We start from the raw sequence: 24,230 nt of genomic DNA on the forward strand, positions 1-24,230 counted from the left end.
CTCTCCAATGCCTAGGTGGTTCTGGAGTTGCTACAACTTTCTGATGTTCTTCGTGTTTCACTGTTGCAGTCATTACACTTGGGTTATCTGCCTGCAGGTAGCCCTCAGTCGCCCCGAATACCAGAGACGTAGTATTTCTGCATCGGTTGCTGTCGCTTCAGGACTGATGTCAAGTCATCAGGGGTATAAAAACAGGCAGCCGATGCCATTACATCAGTCTTTCTTGCCCAGGAGCCCGAAGCAGCAGTTCGCACGAGTGCCGGTCGGCTGCTACCTGAGTTTTCGTTTCCGAATTGAATCATCCTGAAGTCTTCTAAAGCTAAGTACCCCGTTGGGGATCCTTTTTTCTTGCTCAAACCGATGTCAGAAAAAGTTAACAATTGTGTTGCCTGTGGAAAGCAAATACCACACCGAGATTTCCATTCTTACTGCGTCACCTGTTTAGGCCCAGACCACGACGTACCTCAGTCAGTTTTGTGTTTTGTTCAATGCCCGAACTATTCATCATCGGGCCCTTAGTGTTGCTAAATACTTTCGCTCTCTATCTCCATATTCTGAAATAGCTTTGGTAAGCCATCCAACTACAGATCTTCTGAAAAAACCTAAGGATAAAAACAAAGACAGACCGCACAGGTCCAAAACTTTCGATGATGCTTCCGTTAAGCTAGTCGCTAGTTCACAGGTACTCAGTGAGGTGCTTTTGCACACCCTGATGCACACTTCGATGGATTTGCAGGCCGCTACCAAAACCCGTTCAGAGTCTGGCAAGACTCTTCTTTGACTATGGGACCTGCTGATGTGTCTACCTTAGATGGGTCCGGAGCCACTGTTCAGGCACCGGCTTCTGAAGAAGTTCTTCATGCTACCGATATTCGACACAAACTGACTACTTCTTTTGTGTCTTCAGTTCTGTCTAAAACTGCCGAGTTTCTATGGGCAAGCGAGATACGCCTAAAAAACGACCCAATCTTAAGCATCTGCTTCCTAGCCACAACATCAAATGCTTAAAATGGCAGAAGACCTGATTATGCTGATTAGGAAAAGCCAGCCTTCCCCTGCTAAGAGAAAGAGACCTGTCCCCAGCAGCTTTAATAGACCAAGAGTCCGACGACTCTGAAGTTTCTGAAATATGAAGACATGCCTTATCTGCTAATGAGGATTCAGATGCAGAGGAATCCATTCCCTCTGCCTCTCCTCCATGGGATTTTTCTTTTGGTGAAACCCTACATAATTTGAGAGCATTTCCACTGGGAATGCCAAGATTATCCACAGTCCAAAAAGAGACTTCTAAGACTTTTTAGATTTGCCACAACATAGACGTTTAGCAATACCTCCAGTTTTGGATGTTGTGGATGATGTCTTTATGGAATCCAGACTAACTCCTGATACTCTACCTCCTGCTCCTTGGAAACCAGACAGATACTACAGAGTTCCTGTCTCTCATATCTTTTTCAAAAATCCAGCAACTGCAGCTAAGAATCCCACCCCTTTGGACAGGGATTCTAGAGCTTTAGATAGATGGGGGAAAAAGAAGTATACACCTCTGCAACTCTCGCTATTAGGGCATTGAATTGCCAGTTTCACATGCTGAAGTACCAGCAACATATTATGGAACATATTAAGCAAAACGTAACTACCTTTACAGGTTCTGCAGAAAATAAAGAATTACAAGAGATTATGCATTCTGCAAGCTAAGTCAGTAACCATACTTTGCAATGTGGCTTTGATGCCCTAGAAGCATCTTGCAGGGCAGCAGTCACTGGTTTTGTACTGAAAAGGCATGCTTGGCTTAAGGGGCAGACCTTGCCAGACCATGTCCAATCAAAATGACTAGACGCTCCTTTGAATGAGGACAATCTGTTTGGCACCAAAGCAGAAGAGGTTCTAAAAAAGTTGGAAGAAAAAGCTAAATCTATGCAGGCAGTCAAAGATTTCTTGCAAGTGCAGCATCCTAGATTCAGCAGGCATTGCCCCTCAAAACATTGGTCCTTTCAAGCCCCCCTCAAGGCCATCTCAAACTAGACCCAGGGGAAACAGTCCCCCCAGACTAAAGTTTCAGGGTATGCAGAGATCTAAGTAATGGAGTGCCTCCACTTCAAGAACAAGGAGTGCTAAGCCACCCCCTTATGGAAAGAAGTCACAATGACTCCTCAACTCCACTCCTCCCCTCTGCCCAAGTGCTCATGCCCCTAGGAGGAAAACTTACCCATCATGCAAAAAACTGGACCTCCATCACCAAAAACCGATGGGTCCTCAACATTGTATCCCAGGGGTACAAATTTTACTTCCACTCACTGCCAACCACAAAAGGGTTCCCAGACCTTCCTCCAAACCAGTGGGAAGAGGCACAAAACCAAGTTCAATTTGTGCTCTCCATAAGGGCAATTCAACCTGTTCCTGCAGAACAGAGATAGGTCAAGGGTTGTATTCCAGACTTTTCCTGGTACCCAGAGAAGAGGGCACTTGCCGCCCAATCCTAGATCTTTCCATTCTAAACACCTTCCTGATGGTACCAAAATTCAAAATGCTCACCCTTCAGCAGCTTCTTCCTATGCTGTCCAAAGATGCCTGGTTAGCCACCCTATACCTAAAAGAAGCCTATGTGCACATCCCTGTCAGGGACTCGTGCAGGAAATACCTATGTTTCAGGGCAGGATCTATACATTATCAGTTCTCTGCACTTCCCTTTGGCTTATCTACTGCTCCCAGAGTTTTTACAAAATGCCTGGCTCCAGCCATTGCCTATTGCAGACAGAGAAAAATTCAGATTTACACATGCTTGGACGACTGCCTGATTCAGGCAGTCAGGAACAGCTGTTGCAACAGCTAACATTTGTAAAGAACCTTCTCACCTCACTGGGGTACACTATCAATGAAAAGCAATCAAAACATGCCCCCAGTCAAAGGATTGTATTCCTGGGAGCAAGCTTGGACACAGCATCCCAGATGGCATTCCTTACTCCAGTAAAACAAGCCCATCTGACAGGCTACTTCACTCAATTGGCCACCAGAACCCAGCTATCTGCAAGGAAAATTCTGCAGGCCCTAAGTTTCATGGCCTCTTGCATCCTACTAATTCCATATGCCAGACTGCATATGAGGAAACATCAATGGTACTTAAAAAGTCTCTTTGGTGGGCAGCAGCATGCAACCACAACAAGGGACTACCCTTTACTCAACCCCACGATACCTAGACCCTAACCACAGATGCATCACACTATGCCTAGGGGGGCACACCTGGACAACAAGTGCATTCATGGCCACTGGAGCCCAAGTCAAATTCATCTGCACATCAACCAAAAAGAGATGCTAGCTGTTCAGCATGCTCTAACAGCTTTCAGATCCCTACTCTCACGAGGACCCCTGCTAATAAAAACAGACAACACTACAGTTATGTGGTACATCAACAAGCAGGGGGGAACCCACTCTTACCCACTCTGCAGGCTAGCCATGGCCCTGTGGAACACAGCCTTGGACATGCATGTTCATCTGCAAGCTCAATTCCTTCCAGGCAAACAAAAAACTCTGGCAGACAACTTAAGCAAAAACCTCTTAGATCCACATGAGTGGCAATTAGAACCCAGCACTTTCAGCCTTCTAATCCAGAAATGGGGGACCTCAGAGGTGGCTCTCTTTGCCTCCCCCTCCAATCACCAGCTCAGCACATTCTGCACCAGGACACCTCACAGCAGGGCCTGGAAAGTGGATTCCCTGTCCATCCAGTAGGAAAACTTTTCAATCTATGCATTCCCCCATCTGCCTCTTCTCTCAAGAATGTTACTCCAGATAATGCAGGATAGACCAAGGACAATCCTGACTGCCCCAGACTGGCCATGCCAGGACTGGTACCCATTACTGTGCAGCCTGTCACCGGTGCGACAATGGCACCTACCCCAGATCTTAACCCTCCTCAATCAGCGGGGGGTCGGGGGGGGGGCAGATCTTGCATCTGCAACTGCAAACCCGGAATCTTGCAGCCTGGCTTATTCCTTGAATTCTCCCACAGTGACCAACATAAGCAAGCAAGTGCTGGATGTCATTCTTGAAGCCAGAAGACCCAGTACAAGGAAATCCTATGCTGATAAGTGGAAAGGGTATTGCTCCTGAATTCAAGTCTAAAGTAGGGGACACAGCACTGCCCTCCTTACCTCTAATCCTGGATTACCTAGCAGATCTACTTCACAGAGGCCTATCCTTCTCCATTGAGATCCATGCCTCTACCATCTCGGCTCATTACAACACTGAACCGCCTCTCTTCTCTTGCTCTCTCATCAAACAGTTCCTGAGAGGGGCAAACAACTTAAGCCTACCAAGGAGAGCACCCACCCCTGCTTGGGATCTTAACTTTGTACTGGAAAAGCTCACACTTACCCCCCTTTGAACCTGCAGCATCAGCAGAGTTAAAATTCCTCTCTTGGAAAACAACTTTGCTTCTGGCCATCAATTCAGCTAGAAGAGTGTCTGAGCTGAAAGCACTTATGGCTGTGGAACCTTTCATTATTTTTCATGCTGACAGGGTGTCCTTCAGGACTAACCCTTCCTTTATGCTTAAAGTGGAGTCCAGTGTGGCTCTCAAACAATCCATCCATTTGCCAACCTTCTTCCTTAATCCTCAAAATAAAGGGGAAAGGATCCTGCACTCCCTGGATGTGCACAGACAGCTCAGATTCTACCTGGCTAGGACTAAGCCCTTCAGGAAATCTGACCAGTTACTACTCAGTTTTGCACCGGGGCAGAGGGCAAGGCCATTTCAAAACAAACAATTTTCTAATGGATAGCACATTGTATCCATTTCAGCTACAAACACCATGGGAAACCAACCCCTCAGGGGGTCAGAACAGATTCCACTAGGGCAATTTCTGTCTCTACAGCAGCCCTCAGGGGGGTCCCTACCAGGTACATTCTGAAAGCTGCTACTTGGCGCTCAGTACACACCTTCACCAAGCATTACCACCTGCCTATCTTGAAAATCTAGGATGGGTTTTGCAACAGCAGTTCTGCAGGCCATACTAGCAAGCCCCAACTCTTTTCGACTGCTTCCACTCATTCTTCAGCTTTGGGAATCAACCCAAGTGTGATGACTGTAACAGTGAAACATGAAGAACATAGCACAGTTGTGTACACTTACCATAAATGTAGATCTTCGAGTGTATTCACTGCTGCAGTCCTGGTTTCCCTCCTTCCAGCCACCTTTTATCTCTGTGTGTGTGTGTGTCTCTCTCCCCTCTGTGTCTGTTACTCACTCCTTACAAGGGTCATGGTATTTACCTTTTTACTGGTGATGTTTTTCCCACCATAGCTTAGCTCCCTATTGGGAGGGCTTCTGACATTTGGGGCAAGAAAAACTGATGTAATGGCATTGGCTGCCTGTTTTTAAACCCCTGACGACCTGACATCAGTCCTGGAGTGACAGCAACCAACGCAGAAATACTAAGTCTCTGGTATTCGAGCCGACTGAGGTCTACCTGCAGGCAGTTAACCCAAGTGTGACGACTGCAACAGTGAATACACTCGAACATCTACATTTATGGTACGTGTACACGACTGTACTTTCTTACATTTATGGTACGTGTACATGACTGTACTTTCTTACATTTATGGTACTTGTACACGACTACACGACTACTTACATTTATGGTAAGTGTACACAACTGTACTTTCTTACATTTATGGTACGTGTACACGACTGTACTTTCTTACATTTATGGTAAGTGTACATGACTGTACTTTCTTACATTTATGGTACGTGTACACGACTGTACTTTCTTCCACTTCTGCGGTGCTGATTTTCATTCCTGAAGGCTGGTGAATGACGTTTTTAAACCAGTAAACTGCATTTTCATTGTTTCATTGTCCAGTAGTCTTTTAGTTTATTGTAGATCCTAACCCTTCAAAGCACTCCTCTTAAATATGACTTGTGGTGACCCCACCCAGTGGTACAGCAGTATGAAGCCCTCATTATGTCCCAGGTGACCCGTGTTCACTTAGCAGCATGAGCAGTCAGGGGCTGACCAGGGATGGATAGGCTAAAGTGAGGTTATACCAGACTGCCCATCGGGGGGGGGGGGGCATGGTTTGTCATAATAGCAACATCTTCACAAACAGCAGCCAAGCAGCACAAACAGTCAAAATCAGCAAAAATATATCCACAGGCTCCCAGATGAATAAACAAATGGTTTAATGCAACAAGAACAAAATAAAAGCTTCAGTAAGCACTTTCGTCTTCTAACTCCTTTTCAAAGACTTCTTCAGACTGAAGTAAACACCAAAATTCATATTTAAATACCTTAAAAACCATCACTTGACATAACATTACATGACCTTACTAAAAACACATGTTCCTAGTGCTTTAACCCTTTCCTTTTCAGATAGCCGACAAATTCCTCTCTATTGTTTAGTCCTGGTGGAAAGCAGGCATTTAGCCTTACTTGCCAGCAGTTTTCTAACCCACCCCAGTTCTTCTTTAATATTAATATTTGCTTCAATGGATACTGTATCAGGTACTATAAATTTAAAGTCTACCTTACATTTGTTTGTTTTATAGTGTTTACATAATCTATTCCTCTCATTACTGGACTGAATAACATATTTATGCTCATATATCCTTCTGTTTAATTCTCAAGTGGTCCTTCCAACTTAATAGGATTTGCATTGACTACAGAAACATAAGTAAACAACATTTTTAGACTTGCAACTAAATTGTCCTGGAATTTTAGCTTGTATACCCCTATTTCTATTTCATTTCCTTCCGTAAAAATGTAAAGGCACATATTACAATTATAACATTTAATCATCCCACATTTTCTGTTACTTCTTTCATTTGGCTTATTCAGTTTTCCCTGAAAATATTTTTAAGTTTTTTCCTTTTCTTTGTACAAATAGAGGATTATCACCTATTTTTCTAAACACATAATTATTTATTCATAGTAGTCCCCAGTTTTTTCTTATCATATTTTATAGCTAATGAATCTACACTGTTTTGAATGGCTATAGAAATTTTTCTTTTATAAGGGATTATTTCCCTAATCTCTATTGTTTCTTCTAATGATTTATTTACTTCATATTCTGGGTATCCTTGTTTTCTAACTCTTATTACAAAAGGAGCTAGCTTCTTCTAAAAGCTCATCTTCACTGTTTGTAAGCCCACTTATTGTAGACAGTTGCCCCTTTATTATATTTAGCTTAGTGTTTTTAAGATGCATACTAGAGAAGTGTAGATGCATATTGTTCTGCTCATCCTTTTTATAAATTCTAGATACTAATTTATTTTTTTATACAAAAACAAATCCAAAAAAGTGATTTTTTAATCACTAACATGATGAGTAAATTTTAAGTATGTACACACATTGTTTATATATACCAAGAATTCTTCTAGTTCCTCATACGTACCTCTCCATATTAATGGTACATCATCAATAAATCTAAAAAAACATTTGTATGTTATTTTTATATTTGCTTTGTAACACATGATTTCCCATCCATGCATAAATGAATTTGCATAACTGGGGGCCAAAGCTGCCCCCATAATTACACCATTAACTTGTACATAAATCTCATCATAGAATGAGATGTAGTTATAGTTTAATACAATATCTATCATTTCTATTAATAATCCAACTATGCTTGTTGAATACATTTGTGAATGCAATAATTCCATCCTTACAATTTCCATTCCTTCATTCGGTATCCTAGTGTACAAGGATTTAATATCAAGTGTTACAAGCAAATAATTTTAATTTACTGCTATTTTCTCAGTTTTTTTCTAGCAAATTGAAACTGTCTCTAATATACGTAGAGGTATCTGCGATAATTTTTTGTAAGAACGTATGACATACCTTCTGTTTTACTGTTCTTATTAGTCACAATTGGCCTATGTGGGGTTTCTTCCAGGCCCTTATGAACTTTGGGTATTCTGTACATTTTACTTATTTTAGGGTTGGTATTTGCTAGACTCTTCCTTATTTTTTCATCTGTGTATTGTATATCGTGATATTGTCTATTTCATGACTGCTTATGTCATTTGTAAATATCTCATCTGTAATATGCCTTCTTTGTTATTACTTGTCTGTCTACCTTGGTAATATTCCTTCTTTGTTATTACTTATCTGTCTACCTTGGAGCTTTTCTCCCCGGGCCTCCACTGAAAATGGACATTAATCCAGTTGGACTATCCCAGTCAACAAATGTAAAATAAATAAACAGATAAATCTATTCTACCAGCATTATACCATTCTTCTGTACAGGAGTCAATAAATCTATACCCTCTTTTCACATCTTGCACGGTTATCTTTTTGTAATACTTCATCTTAGCTTCATGTACATTTCTGTCTAATACAACAAGTGATCCTCCTTTGTCAGCTTTAAAAAAATAAAATGTCATTGTTGTTCATGTTATCAAACACTACTTTTTCATGTCTAGTTAAATTATAAAATTTAAATTCAGCTTTTCTATCTAAAATTTAAATAATTTGCATTTCACAAATATTTAAGAACATTTCTAAATCCTTATGCAAGGGTGGATTAAAACTACTAGGTCTGTCACGGACAGCATTACTTTCAGCAATGTCATTTCTATTAAACAATATATCAAAATTTAAAAGTCTCGCATAGTCTCTGAGATCATTGATAGTTCGTAACTTGTCAGCTCTTTCGGCTGGTGCAAAATTCCAGCCTCTACTCAGCACCTTACATTCTTCATTATTTAATGTATAGCTAGACAAATTAATAATAATAGTTTTCAGTACCTATGTTCTCCGGTATGCATTCCTTTGGTTCCAGTTCTTCCATTTCAGCCCTTTCTTCACAAAGTTGTTTTTTGTTGGCTTCATATCATTATTGGCATTTGTATTTCCATTTACATTACTTGCAGTCACTTGGGCCCATGATCTATTTTCACCATTCACCCTTTGGTAAACTTCCACAACTCTATTATAGTTAGAATAAGTCAGTTGTTTAGATGTGCTCGCCACCGCTTTCTCCTGTCCTCCGTTTTCATTAATAATTACTGTATTTCCTCCTTGTGAACTCGACTGTGTTTGCGACTCACTCATATTTGTAGTTCCAGCATTATTTTCATTTTCTCCTGGTTTATTAGATTTTTTATTTTGCAGTCATTCAGAGCGCCTCACCATGTTTGACTCTTAAGCTCCAACATTGGCGTCTTGCTTCATTTCCTCTGGCCGCACATTTCCTTGTAGCTGTAAACCATATGCAGATGCCACTCCCAATGCTTATTCAACACGATCCCTCTCATACTTTATTTTTCTGCTCCTAACTGTTTTGTTCAATTTATCCAGATTTTCATGGATAAAGTGCATTTTGTTAAAGTTTACATCAGAGGTATTTTCTTTTAACATATTGAAAATTGCCCGAACATTTTCAGTTAGTTCTTTCATCTTAGTGCTATTATAACTGTGTAGCAATTCCATATATTGAATACCCGTTATCTGGTTTATTTGTAACCATTTATCTACCAACTCTTTTGGTAGATTTTCACCTGCTGGCAGTTCTAAAATTCTTAGTCCCTTCGGGATTCTCTGAACTTTTAAATTGTTTTCAAAGTAAATATTGTCCCACTGCAAGGTGCTTTAACCGTATTAGGTTTTTTTCTAGCTTTGAAAACATGTCATTATGATTCACATAGCGTTCATTATATCCTTTTTGTTCATTCATATTTTTGTTGTTAAAAGGATTATCAGGAAATGCCAAACAGTTCTTTAACATTTCATCACTTGACAATAAGTTGGTACATAACTTATTGGAAGTTCCTTCATTGCTGGTTATAAACGAGCCCATCGGTGTGTCATTCAATACACATCCTGTTGTTACTGCAGTAAAATTAGAGCCAAAATTACCAAAGTTATCCATAGGGAACCAGCTGCAACAACTAGATAAATCTTCACAAACAGCAGCCAAGTAGCACAAACAGTCAAAATCAGCAAAAATATATCCACAGGCTCCCAGATGAATAAACAAATGGTTTAATGCAACAAGAACAAAATAAAAGCTTCAGTAAGCACTTTCGTCTTCTACCTCCTTTACAAAGCCTTCTTCAGACTGAAGTAAACAGCAAAATTCATGTTTAAATATCTTAAAAACCATCACCTGACATAACATCACATGACCTTACTAAAAACACATCACATGACCTTACTAAAACACATCACATGACCTTACTAAAAACACATGTTTCTAGTGCTTTAACCCTTTCCTTTTCAGATGGCTGAAAGGTTAGGAGGAATACGGTGGGGACTTCCACAAGATCAGTATATTGGTCTGCTCCCTAATGCAAGATTCCTGTTTCCAGAGAAATTAATTGGCCAATCAAGTCCCCAAATAAGAATAAATGTGCTGGAAAGTTCTTGCCCAGTGGGGAGATGCCTGGCTTTTGCTCCTGGAGGAGTAAATGAGCCAGCAAGACACAAGTGGTTGAGATATTTGCAGGGGCGGCTCGTGGCATCGGGCTGCCGGACTGCAGCCCCCTCAGCTAGACAGCTGAGTACTTAGTTTATTTTTTTTTATGTAAAAAAAAAAAAAAAAATGAAATCTGTTTTTATACTTTAATTTCGTGTCCGCGACTCAAAATTACGCGCATGCGCATTGCGTTCTTCTGTCGCAACAGCATTTTTTATTTTTTTTTTAATTCTTGCTGCAATGTTTTCATTGCATCCCGGAGGAGCAAAGAAGGCATCATTGTGATGCCAAGAACTCCCCAGAAGTCTATGCAGTTGAGACACAAACCGCATAGACATGGAAGGGGCTCGGACTGCGACGTCCGCAGGCACGTCATGACGTGCTTGCTGGGCAAATGCTGCTGATTGGTTGTCGCTCTCTTCCCGGGCTTTATGTCCTGGGAAAAGAGCGAGAATCAGTCAGTCTGTTTTCGGCGTTGGACCTGGTATTGTGACCTTTTTTTCCTGCTGTGAAAACTTTTAGTTTACAATTATAAAACATTTTTTTTTATTTTTTGGCACAACAAGAGTACAAGACAAAGAGCGCGAGGCAATCAAATTGTGGTGGATTTATTATTGCTGCTTCCCTGCTTCTTTCATCAGGCTGTTCTGGAATCAACAGGTGAGTTATTTACTATTTATTTCATTACTTATTAATCCAATATGACATTGTAAAATATATATTAGATATTTTAGTATTATTATTAATTATTATTGTATCACACCGTATTAGAATCATGTCATTTGTTTAAGTTGGAGTTAGGTTGATTAATGTACAAGTGGGTGCTGTTTATGTGCAACTGTCTGTTGTTTAGCTATCTTTTGCACATATAGATATATGTAGTGTGCTCTTTAAGAGTATAGCTAGCATACTGCCCTAACTAAAACTGTGTTCGGTTTGATTTTTCTCAGTTGTTTTGTGTTAATGCCCCACTTAACTTCAGATGTTTTGCCTTTTCGCAAAGTGCAAAGGGAGAGTGCAGATTGTCTGGATTGTTGCCTGACTGTATGTTTGGTCTTTTTTCAGAAATAATGACTGACATTTGAGTGAAGATTTCAAACCCTTTAGAAAAGGCATGCTAGGTAAACTGGTTATTCCATCCACATTTTAAGTTTGTAGGAGCAATACAGAAAAAGTCATTATTTTGGGCTTTTGCCCAACTTTTATTAATGGATTTGTACAGATTCTTTTGCTACGAGGTTGAGAGATATGATTAATTCATAAATGATTCAGCCGATGCCATACATCTCCTTATAAGGTGTTTTTGCAGGCTATGAGGCACCCACGAACACCTCTCCACTGTTAAGACTCCATGTTTTTTTGGAAATGCTCATTTTCCCTTATTTCTAGAAGTATAGGAGCAGTATTTGGCAATCATTGGTATTTCTTGCTTGTTGTCCCACCGTTTTGGTGTTTGTAGGAGTATAGCCTCAGATTTTTGGTTCAGTTTCCATAACAATGTGGTTTCCTGACAATTAGTGGCACTTTCTTCATGATGGAAGTTAAAAAAAAAAATGATGACAGCATTTGACTTTCTGTCTTTATACACAAAACATTCATGCTAATGCAGAACCCTTTATTAGGCCACCTTTAATTTTGATACGAACATTTAAAAATTGTCCCTACTTTTGGGTCGTTGTCCCACTTTTTATTCATTGCTTTTTTCTGAGTTCTTGCTTTAAGAGATTGAGAGCTATGGTGTTGGCACCTTTTGACACTCCACTATTTAGACTTGGTCAAATGCAGTAATCATTTGTCATAATGTTGACTGAAATTCTGTGGTTCACAGTAAATAATATATTTTGTGTATCATTAACTATGCCAATGTTACAGTTGCCAGGCTGTCTTCATTACATAGCCTTCTCTCCTTCCAGGTGGGGAACTGCTAAATTACACATGATGTCTTATATTTGTTTGTATGTTGGGCTTGTGTGTTGTCTCATGACTCTCAGGCATCCAGGATTTTGCTATGCATTTTCTCTGTTCCTCGAAAAGCTTGTGGTTCTCTAGCATGTTAAGAGGGGATGCATTTGCTGGGTGATGGTGGGCATTGGGGTTTTGGACTTCATGTTATTCAGAAGCGTGGTGGCATGAACTTTTTGTTCTAGCAGCCTTCCAAGTTTGTGGTGGCACTGGTTAGGACCTTAGGGATTAGCGTCACAGTATGGTTGTGATTTAAATAGCATTCACATTCGGAACTCTTATCATTTCATGGTTTGGATGTTTTATCTCTCCAGGAATATGGAATAGCTGCTGCTTGATGGTGCTGTCAGCATGGACAAAATTCTTTGGTTTAAATTTTCTCTTTTCTCTGCTGTCTTGGTAAATGAAGTGAAGGCATCTGCATGTATTGCCTTTTAGTTGTGATTTTTTTAAAGGACATGGACTGAGTAATGGCTGTGTGGAGCACGTGCGTAGTGAGATAAACGGTCATGTGTTATTTTCTTTTGTGAGCTATTCATAAGTGGTTTGCAGCCTTGTCACCATTCTGTGGGACTCCTAGTGGAATTTGTTAGTGGGTTACATGGTAGGTCTTCTTTTGACATTTGTTTCACATTGTTGGGGTGGTCTTCTTATTTTGGAGATGGCAGGTTGAGAGTTAAAGGCTATGGCTTGTGCATTTTCCTGTACATTTTGCAGATGAAACATGTTAGTATAGAATGGCTTTTCATCTGTCCTTGATTTTGCAGAATGTTCTGGTTTCTGTCATATTTTTATACTGTTGATTTATGCTTATTATTCAGAAAGTGCCTGTTGATCTGTATTTTAAGTAGCAATACTTTAACGACCATCTGGTAAGCTTGTCTGAGATTGTAAGATGCAAGTAAGTTTTAATAAGCATACTGTTAACGAACTGCCAACATTGAAAGCCGTTCTGTTGCTGCCATGCAGAGAATACTTACATAACTCGATAACATATAAGCTTTGGATATTGAAATGCATATGACAGTATTTGTAATAAAGGACAGGATTACATTATTTTAAGAGCTCATTACAGTCTTTACCTGCAAACTAAAAAGAATGCCAATCTATCATGTGTGGTCCATAACCTGTGCAGTAATCCGTTAAGCAATGTATGTCAAGCTTGTTTCCTGTTTGCTTTACATTTTTTACTTTGATCATGTTTTCCCCATGAAACAAGTAGATAGTTGTTGTCAGGCAGCAGGTCTTTTTTGGATAAGAAACATTTTTACAAGTGGGGGTATTACAGAGATTGCTACTTTCAGCATGTTACTTGGTACTTTAATAAAGCTGAATATAAATTATAATTAGAACTGCACTGCAAGGAGAAGTGGTTTGAGTTGAGTGCTGCTTGTTATTCTTATACTTGATTTTGACTGGCATTCCAGTAATGTATTTAAAAAGTAATTTATTTTTTCATACCTCACAACCTTTTTGTTTCCATCTAGATATTAAGTAAGCTGCCATGCAGCCAATGGATTGAAATATTTTTTTCTTCTACACTTTCCTTTTTTCTTGATTGGACTCTCATAATGATGGTTTGGCACCCAGGGCAGCGTATTTAATTAAGGTTGCAGTTTTTGTGGTTTTGATCATAGCTCCTCCCCTTTCTAGTTGGCCACACCCATTCCCATTGACCCCCACCCATTCAGCTGTCTCCTGCAGCCCCCCTTTGATTTGAAGTCACCAGCCGCCACTGGATATTTGTCAAGGTTGTTGGAGGGATTAACAAAAAAAAACTTTACACAAGGCAAACAAAGCCTTTTCAAGAACTCTTCTCTCTCCATCACACATGCTTTAGTCCAGAAAAATATCTTTTTAGGAAAGTGTGCTTCGGCATGTCCCTGAGTAAAGTGCAGCAGAATTTCAACTAGTGCTCTGTAATTTCTCCCAGTCTTCATAAATACAGCTTTGAGTTTCTGCTGAAACCAAGCTGTAGGTTTAGTGGCACCAAATTTCTGCTGGATTTTGGCTTATTCTCATGGTTTCCATATGTTGTGCTTTTATTATTTTTAATATACTTTTTTACTAAAATATCCGAGTAATTGCTTGTGAAAGGCTTATCCCTTCATCAGACAGACAGACCTGATTTGTGTCATTTCTGCCTGGGGAAATGTAAACTTTATGAATGTCTCCTTTTCTAAATTATTTGACATAATAAAATGCAGTTTGACAGTATTGCTGAAGAGAAAGGTACAGACTATTTCATCCATGTATCCTCTACTCCAGTGCTTTCTATTTTCATTTCTCAAGGAAATGCTGAAAAAATTCAGCTGTTTGTCGTGGAAGTACTACTTTTTCTGACATGGCAGAAAAGATTAAAAGAAAAAGGGCAATATTAAATTATAGTCAGAAAATAAATCGAAAAAACACAGCAAAGGAGGATGATTTTTCCAAGTCTCAGTGTCAGAAGTACATTTATTTAAAGATTCAAACCACCTCAATTCTGAACAGGTTGCTTTGGATTTCTTTTTTGACAGACGCACCAGATTTATTCTTTTCAACAGAACAGTGTATGTAATATATTACCATTGCCGTTCCATGTGTGTCGCCAATGAGGATCTAGTCTGGTACTGGCACAGAAAGAGGTATAGCACTGATTTAATTCTGGAGCTATAACAGTCGTGTTTGACAGTGACTGATTCTTGGGTTTATTCTGATCAGTACAGCAAAAATTCTTAGTTATCTTAATTTCCTTCAGGGCCATCCTCAGTTTTTTTTCTGATGTGTTCATTGAGGCAGTAGAGCACTATAGTTTCTGACAATATTCCTCTCTTTTCATCTTGTGCGAGTAATTTTCTGTGCTTATAAATAACAGTTTCTCCGGAGAATAGTTCTCAGTGCCTGTTTCTCCTCCACACAGGGAGGCAGCTTGTATCTGAGAGCTTTTTATTCAGAACACAGCAATATCCTTGAACTGTTCTGTTAGTGAATAGTGTGAAACATGCCAATTATACCTCCTTCTGACCCTTGTGTTTCTTTTTTATGATTATCAACTTATGGGAAAAATATTTTGTTTGTGGTTTTGAGTCACTTGGTTGCACTTTAACCAAGTGTAAAACACCTGGGAGTTCTAGCATTCTTGAATCATCATGAATGTGTACAAAAGTACAATTATTAGATTGCTTAATATACCTTCTGTGATATCATGTACTGCTTATTTCAGTAAAATGCATATTATAGTCTTCTTGCAAAAAAAACCCAACTGATGAGAGCTGAAACCCAGGAAAAATACCAAAAAAAAAACCCGGCAGAAACAATGGACTCCAGTAAATTCCAATGAAAACAGCTTTAATCAAACAAGAGATGCTACCGCTTTCGTATTGTTAAACAATACTTCATCAGACATATTAAAATCAGGCAAGTCAATAGTATATACTGTTCAAACCTTCTAAGTTAAATAATCAAAACTACACAAGGATCCCTCCAAGAAACAGCATTTAAAGAAATCAGACCTATTATCGACCTGTTACCGACGTAGCCATCTATTTTTTTCAAAGCTGGCTTAACGGGAATGCAATCATTGAGCCCTGGGCCTCTGTGCACCCTCAGGTGCAAAATCCACTGAAGTTCTATACCTTCGGCATCATTGACAGTCACCCATCTGAATTATTTTGAATTGTACATGTAATACTGGGAAGTATTTACTGGTGACTGCATGAAATTATTTGGCGAAGTTTTACGCCGGATGCCCTTCCTGATGCATCCCTCCCCATTTATCCGGGCTTGGGACTGGCACAAAGAAATGCACTGGCTTGTGCATCCCCAGTGGGAGAGATGGAGATATGCTCTAGAGAGAAGAGGAATGAAGGTCAGTAGGACTAAGACGGAATATATGTGTGTGAATGAGGAAGGATAGAAGAATGGTGAGGATACAAGGAGTAGAGGTGGCGAAGGTGGATGAGTTTAAATACTTGGGGTCAATAGCTCAGAGTAACGGTGAGTGTGGAAGAGAGGTGAAGAAGAGAGTACAGGCAGGATGGAGTGGATGTAGAAGAGTGTCAGGAGTGCTTTGTGACAGACGAGTACCTGTAAGAGTGAAAGGAAAGGTCTACAAGAGGGTAGTGAGACCAGCTATGTTATATGGGTTGGAGACAGTGGCATTGACAAAAAGGCAAGAGTTTGAGCTGGATATGGCAGAGTTAAAGATGTTAAGATTTGCACTGGGTGTGACAAGGGCGGACAGGATTAGGAATAAGTATATTAGAGGGTCAGCCCAGGTTGGAAGGTTTGGAGACAAAGCCAGAGAGGCAAGATTACATTGGTTTGGACGTGTGCTGAGGAGGGATGCTGTGTATATTGGGAAAAAGATGCTAAGGATGAAGCTGACAGGTAATAGGAAAAGAGGATGGCCTAAGATAAGGTTTATGGATGTGGTGAGAGAGGACATGCAGGTGGTTGGTGTGACAGAGCAAGATGCAGAGGACAGGAAGAAATGGAAACAGGTGATCTGCTGTGGCGACCCCTAACGTGAACAGCCAAAAGAAGAAGATGATGACATGTAATACTTGGAAGAAGAAACTGTGTGGGACCACATGAAAGGGTATGCTTAGCTAAGGCGCTGTAAAGATGTCCTTTTCTTGTACAATAAACATTATCCCTGATCCTGTCTCTTTGTTGGAAAGGAAAGAAGGACGAACTGCTGCAATTTGTAAGTGTTCTTAACAGCAGTCCCTTTCTTAAATTTACATCAAATAGTTCAGATAAGGAGATCATCTACTTGGATGTTACTATTGTTAAAACAGGCCATGGCCTCTCTACTAGGTTACATAGGATAGACTGTTACCATCCAACTTTCCTCTACAGAGAGAGTATGCAGCCACCCCATATATTTCATAACATTATAGAGAGTCAAGCATTTAGGGTTTCACGACTATCATGTAAAACCTCTGATTTTGCTGTACTTGACCAACTTAAATATGAGTTTATTGGACGAGGTTATAGTAGAGGAGAGACTGAAAAGGCGTATTTGAAAGTCATGAATGAAAGAGACGGATGGGGTAAACTTATTTTTCTGAAGGTAACAGATGTTCGAAAGGAAGTAGAATGGGTCGAGTCCAGTATCCCAGTGGTACTACCTTACACACAAGATATTGGGCAAGTCAGGGATATAATCAGTAGAAACTGGCATATCCTAACTGTTGATGATAAAACCTGTGACCTTGTGGGCAAACACCCCAAGTTTGTATATCGTAACAGTAAAAATCTTAAGCAACAACTGTTACCCTAGCATCCATTGAATTGTTGACCCTTTAGAGACGGGCACCCACAAATGTGGCAATTGTGCATTTTGTTTATATGTAGATACCTCTAGGTTTTTTTTAGACATCCTGATACCTACCATCTATGGCAATTGCGAGTAAAAGCAGATTGTAATACCTGTAATGCTGTATATGTGGCACACTGCGTTGTATGTTTTAAATTTTATGTGGGTAAGTCCAATAGATGGTTAAGAGACAGGATCAGGGATCATGTTTATTGTACAAGAAAAGGACATCTTTACAGCGCCTTAGCTAAGCATACCCTTTCATGTGGTTCCACACATAGTTTAGTTTCTTGTTCCAAGTATTATCTGTACAATTCGAAAATGTTCGGATGGGTGATATTGTTAATGATACAGAAGGTATAGAACTTCAGTGGATTTTGCGCCTGGGGGCACACAGAGACTCAGGGCTCAATGATTGTGTTCCTGTTAACCCAGTGTTGATAAAATAGAAGGCTGCATCGGTAACAGGCCGATAATAGGTCTGATTTGTTTAAATGCTAGTTGTTTCTTGGAGGGATCCTTGTGTAGTTTTAATTGGTTAACTTAGAAGGTTTGAACAGTATATACTATTGACTTGCCTGATTTTAATAAGACTGATGAAGTATTGTTTAACAATATGAAAGTGCTTACATCAAGTTGTTTTTTTTTTTTTTTGGAATTTACTGGAGTCCATTGCTTCTGCTGAGTCGTCTTTTTTTTTTTGGTGGGGGGTTGGTATTTTTTAATATTATAGTCTGTAAACTAAAACTGTGCTACAGTACTGAATTGTATTTCTCTACTTAATTGTGTCAGTAAGTGTGAGCATGTGAGGTATGGAAGAAAAACAGTGGCACATCTAGCCACCCACTGGTATAAACCTCTGTTCTCGATGATGGGTCATTGATGTGATACCCTTACCATATGTGCAGAAATGGAGAAAATGGGGTTTTATACATAGCAGGATGTAGCAGCATGCATATCAAATGAACTTAAAGGACAACAATGTGATCCTATTATTAAATGCTCAACTTCTGTCTTTTTCTCCCTATTTACTGTCCCTGCTATGAATAAACAACAATACAGCTTTTAAAATATTTTAAATTGATGTTTCTCTCCACTAGAACAGTACCTTACTGTACTGTGTTGGTTTCACTTTCAGAAAGCTTTTGATCTACCCTGGAAAAGTCTCCAATTCACTGATGTCAGCAAGGTCACTGGATAGAGGTAGTTTTCTGGCCATTTCCCTCCCCAAACTGACATCACCATTACCGTCCTAAAAACCCACCCATGCTGTGATGTCACAGCTCCCTGGTCCTTCCCCTACCCATACAGAAAGTAAAGGCTAGAACAAGTAATCAGTACATGAGTCGAGTCTCCTGCTGTGAGCTGCCAATCACAGTAGGTGACAGCTCAAATTACCCTTAGCACTTTGAAAGCTAGGGAAGTTAGTTGTGAGGGAGATGGAAGATAAGTCAAAGTAGTACAATTCAGGCTTCACAAAAGACTGCAGTTTAGCCATTCTAAAAAGAAGCAGCAGTAAAAAGCACTTTGAAAGTCTGTTCTGTGGCATTTGTACTGTTTGTATTTTAAGTAGTCATTGAACGGCATGAAATGTTACTTAAAACTAACTGACTGAAAGACAGCGGTATATACAAGTAAAATCAGTGCAGTGACAGGAGCTTTAGGAAGAAAGAAGCCTGCTTGATATAAATTTTTTAGACAAGCACTGAATTATGAGATACCTAGAGGCAGGCTAAACAATCAGAATTACTTTGAGATGCCAGACCCCATGTGGTCAGACTCAGAAATTACATATAAAAATATTTAAAAACCTTAAATAGTTTGAGTGGTGTTAAAATGTAGGAAACACAAAACCGCAATGAAATAAACATGTTTTTTTTGAGTCTGTGGGTGCGGTTCTCCTTTAATTCAACCGGTCCTACTTTTGGATATGTTATATTAGTCATCTAGAAAAGAAAGCAAGAAAGAAGAGATTAAACTGTAGTTTGATGTGATGTGCATCATTGTTTTGGTAGATTAAATTTTCTGAGGCAGCAGCTGTAAATAAATGTATTCTATGTTTATTTGATTGTACTTTTTCTCTTACCTATCAATAAAGCTATGCTCTGTGTATTTTATAAAAAGCTACCATTTCTCTCCATTTCTAAATGAAACTTTGTTTAAAAGGTGAAACCTCAGTGGAACTGAAGCCTTTAAAGGTGTGCCTTCATGTATGCTTGTTATATTTCTCTGTCATTACTGCCATACAAAACACTTGGAAGTCACCTTTTCAAGCAAATCAGTCTTAAGAGACATAATACCATGGGTAGAGGTCATAATTATGTGTTAGTTTAATTCATGCTGTTTAGATAAGCTGGCTGTACTCCTGTGCAAAACTTCATTGACATGCATGCCTCACTTGGTACTGGATCTAGTTAGTGTAATATGCATGTTAATGAATTATTATATGTATAATTAAAATGGATTCCATATCAGCATGCAGTGTTAGTTGCAGCATAGCGGTAAATCGAGATTGAGAGTTCTGACAGATGCAGTGACAATTTGCAGTATACAGATACAAACTGGCATGCATGCATCCTAAAGACTTGAGTACTACTACATCTGCAGTAACCACAGTTTGATAGCTATTCTGACAGCTGTCAATGTGGCTGTTACAGTACGACAGCTGCAGCTGTGAAAGTAGCTGGAACAGCTGCACAAGACAACTACTGTGATATCATTCAGACTGACTATAATATGCCATGGTTTGACAGTTAGTTTGACTGCCACCAAAACATTGTTAAACTGCACTGTATTGTTTTCAGATAAGACCTTGACAGTCTGCTTTGTGCTTTATCAGACGAGATATCTCTGCTTCTCTGATCAGAGATTGGACTTGGTGGCATACCTGTCAACCTCTTGGAGCAAGAAATCTAGACAAAGCCATAAAATAAGGGGGGGGGGGGCAAAGGCCCAAAAACAGGGACACTTTTTAGAATAGCAGGTTTTCCATTAGCATAAATTTTCTGAAGGGTATGAAGTCTGAAACTCAAATGCCTGTCATTATTTTGTGACCTCCATCCTCAATGATTTGCCAATGATTTGACAAAAAAACACATTTTGAGGAACAGGCCAAAAATGAGGCAAAATCTGGACATTCTTCAAAAATCTGGACAGTTGAGAGAGATGTGTGTGTGTGTGGGGGGGGTAAGTACTTTGACAACTGTGACTGTAAAAACAATTTCTAAGTAACTTGGCTTTAAAACATTGCTAGTGCCACAAAGTACTGTAAATAACACTTTTTCCTTAACAGCAGTCAGATAATGTGTATCAACTAGAGGAGAAATTCCATTGTGTTAGGGTTAATGGGTCATTACAAAACCAATTACGTGATTTATCCTTGTGGAGAAGGGCTTTTTCTTGTTGCAGATTTACTAGTCACAGAGGAAGGCTTGTTGTCCTGTGTACCAGATCACTATACTCTAAATGGCAGGCTTACCAACCTGTGTACTGGAAAACTGAACTTTAAGTGGAGGCCATCATTATGCCTCAAGGGTGGGTTCGTATGCTGAGAGAAGTATTCTCAAGGCAGAAAGGCGGTCTCAAGCTGCCTAATGTGGGAAGCTCAAGAAAAGCTGTCCCAGCTTGTGAGCCTGGACTGGGTTGCTCTCCACAGGAACAGGTTCATTTGGAGACTGTAAAAACCTTCTTAGGTAGACCAGTAGTTTATTTTATTCATAGAATTGTACACGTGGAAAAATGATCGTGGACATAATTTTTTCTGTTAAATTAAGAATATATATAGATTTTACTGTTAAGAATGGATACATATTTTTAAAAACTTGGTGTGCAACTTTGAATAGAGCAATTTGTGAGCGGAGTCTCTGGGTCCAGAGTCTTCAATATACCACCCTTTGTACATTCACAGTTGTAGTGCTGCTCTTTGCTGATGTTGCATAGTACAGGGGTCTGTCTTTGTACTGTATGAGAATCCTATTAAGGCAGTGCATAGGGAAGCACAAGGGCCTCACTTAAATAAACCACACCCACAGCATGCTTCTTAAATCTGTGCTGCCTAGTAGCCAGGCTCTGCACTAGAAAGCCTGATGTCTATGAAATGGGAACCCCTTGCACAGCTTTGTGTACCATATCTCTCAACTGTCTCTAATTTTTCAGGGATGTCCCTGATCTTAATTCAGATTTACCTTTTTTCTGTTAATCCCTAATACAATTGGTGACTTGAAGAAAAAATAGTGAGTTGCTGTTAGCAAATAATGACAGTAATTAGAATTATAGGCTTCTTTTACTTCATAAAATGTGTATTCATTTATATTTATATTCTGTCAATGTTTCAGGTTAATAGTGTTAATATTTTGAGTCCTTGATTGTGTCTGGATTTGTCCCTGATTTATTGAGAACTATGCTGTATACTGAGGTAATAATACATGAATCCCAGCCTTGTAAAATATTCTAGTCTTCTTGTAAGAGGTTTATGTGAAATTGCATTAAAAACTACCTTAACATTCCAACACAAGTGGGGCATTATTTAAATTTACTTACTGTGTTGGTTTGGCCTCCAGACTATTTTCGGCCACAACCCAGAACGGCTAGACAGTTACAAATTTCAGCATGCATTTTGTATAGCAAACACTTCTACAGACATAAGGACTCCACATACCCACAACTCCTTTTTCATTGTTTTTCACATGAGATAGCACATACATTCACACTTATGGCCTATTTAGTGTGTCCAGTCCACATACTCCATGTTTTTGGAATGTGGGAGGAAACAGGAGCACCTTGAGAAAACCTACGTGAACACGGGGGGATGTGCAAACTCCGCACAACAGGCACCACAGCTGAAGAGAAACTCTTGCTGTAAGGTGACAGTACCTGTATTTCCACTGTGTCACTTGTACTAATCAGACAGGCAGTCACTTTACTGTGCAGAGCTCTAGAAACTGAGTTTGGAGCTCTGAGCAACACACCTGTTTAGTTCCCTGCATTGTTAACTATAAGTTATTGTGATGAGTTGATGACACTTGTAAACTGTTAAGGTAGCAGTAAGTTGTATAGCAATGTAACTTGTTGCTACCTTTGTGAGGAGAACAGTTTTGACAGTTTACAACCTGTCATTAAAGGAAAACTCTGCCTTAGAACTAAAAAAATCTATTCTTTCACTCTGTTTTCTGAGTTATTTTAACACCTCAAAATCACTCTTAACTGCTGCTTATAAAATTGTAATATGTTTTCTACAGAATGGCTGTCAATGGGGCTTGACATATCAATGTGATCTTATTTTTCTTCAAGCCTTTCTCCTTCTCATAATCCATTTCAAGTCTGCTTTATATGCTTTATATGAGTCATGCTAGGAAGTAGTGGTATATTCCCATCCCACTAACGTATAATGGGATTAGTGTCACACTATCATCTTGTATATATAACAGGACTGCTTATTTTATTTCTTGAATGTTCCTAATTTGTGTGTCTCAGGGCTTGTTTTATAGTATACTAAGGAATTAGACAGCTGCAACTAAAACAGTTGCTACATTGCAGGCCTTTTTTCAAAGTACCTTTTTGTAGCCCAAGATAAAATGACAGCCCCTCCCCATACACTTTTTTAAATGTGCTGATAAATTGCAAGAAAACATTTTCTGACTTTTCTTTAAATGTCACAGACATCTTTGATACTGCATTCAAATCATCTTTAATTGCAAAGTAGTATAAACAGCAAACAAAGTTTAAAGCTTAGCATTTCAATACTGTAGTGCTGCTTATGTAAATTTGTCAAGAGGTGAACTGCCTTTGAACTATTCACTGATCTAATTGCTCTGTTTTGCTATGAAATGCATGGAAGCAGCTGTGAATCAGTGTAAGGTCTCTTCCTCTCTACAATAAATACAATGGAAAACAATTTCACACCTCTCTGTCTTGTTTACAGCAGCCTGAGTTCCTGACTACACATTTTTCTGTCTGTGGTATTTCCATCTTCCTCTTCAAAGCATGTGAGAGGTGGAGCTTAAAAAAAGTGGGTGGTCTTTCTCTTCCCTTGACACTAAAGTGAAAAAATGAAAGTTTTATGAATCCCAATTTTAAACTAAATAATCAGTTGATTGATCTTAGTAAATTCCCATTAATAGTTAATTTGACTCTGATGTTTTTAATAAATTTCATTTATCGGCTTCGCAAGTTAGGCAGGAATTGAATCTTCCTAAGAGTTATATGGTTGTCATGAGACAAATCAGAGAACTTGCTCTGAGTCATTTTGAAAACTTTAAACCGGTATTTGGAATTGTGGATAAATGCTCTGAATTGTGGCAGGCTCTCCAACAGGAGGTCAAATTTATAACAACAACAAATAAATTAATTAAAGTTTTAAAATTCCAGGATAAAATTCTGTTGTCAGGGTATTGGGTAAACAAAATGACAGTAGCAGATAATCCGGTATTAAAAGCAATTGATTTAACAATAAAATCGGTCTCTTTTCAAAAATTGATGTATATGCAGTTGATGATTTGGAATAATGCTTATTATACTCGTCTTAGGTTACATAAATTTAATTCTAGGAATT

Source organism: Protopterus annectens, chromosome 13.part0, assembly GCF_019279795.1.
Source record: "Protopterus annectens isolate FY-2018-M chromosome 13.part0, PAN1.0, whole genome shotgun sequence".
In the NCBI taxonomy this organism is placed as follows: Eukaryota; Metazoa; Chordata; order Ceratodontiformes; family Protopteridae; genus Protopterus; species Protopterus annectens.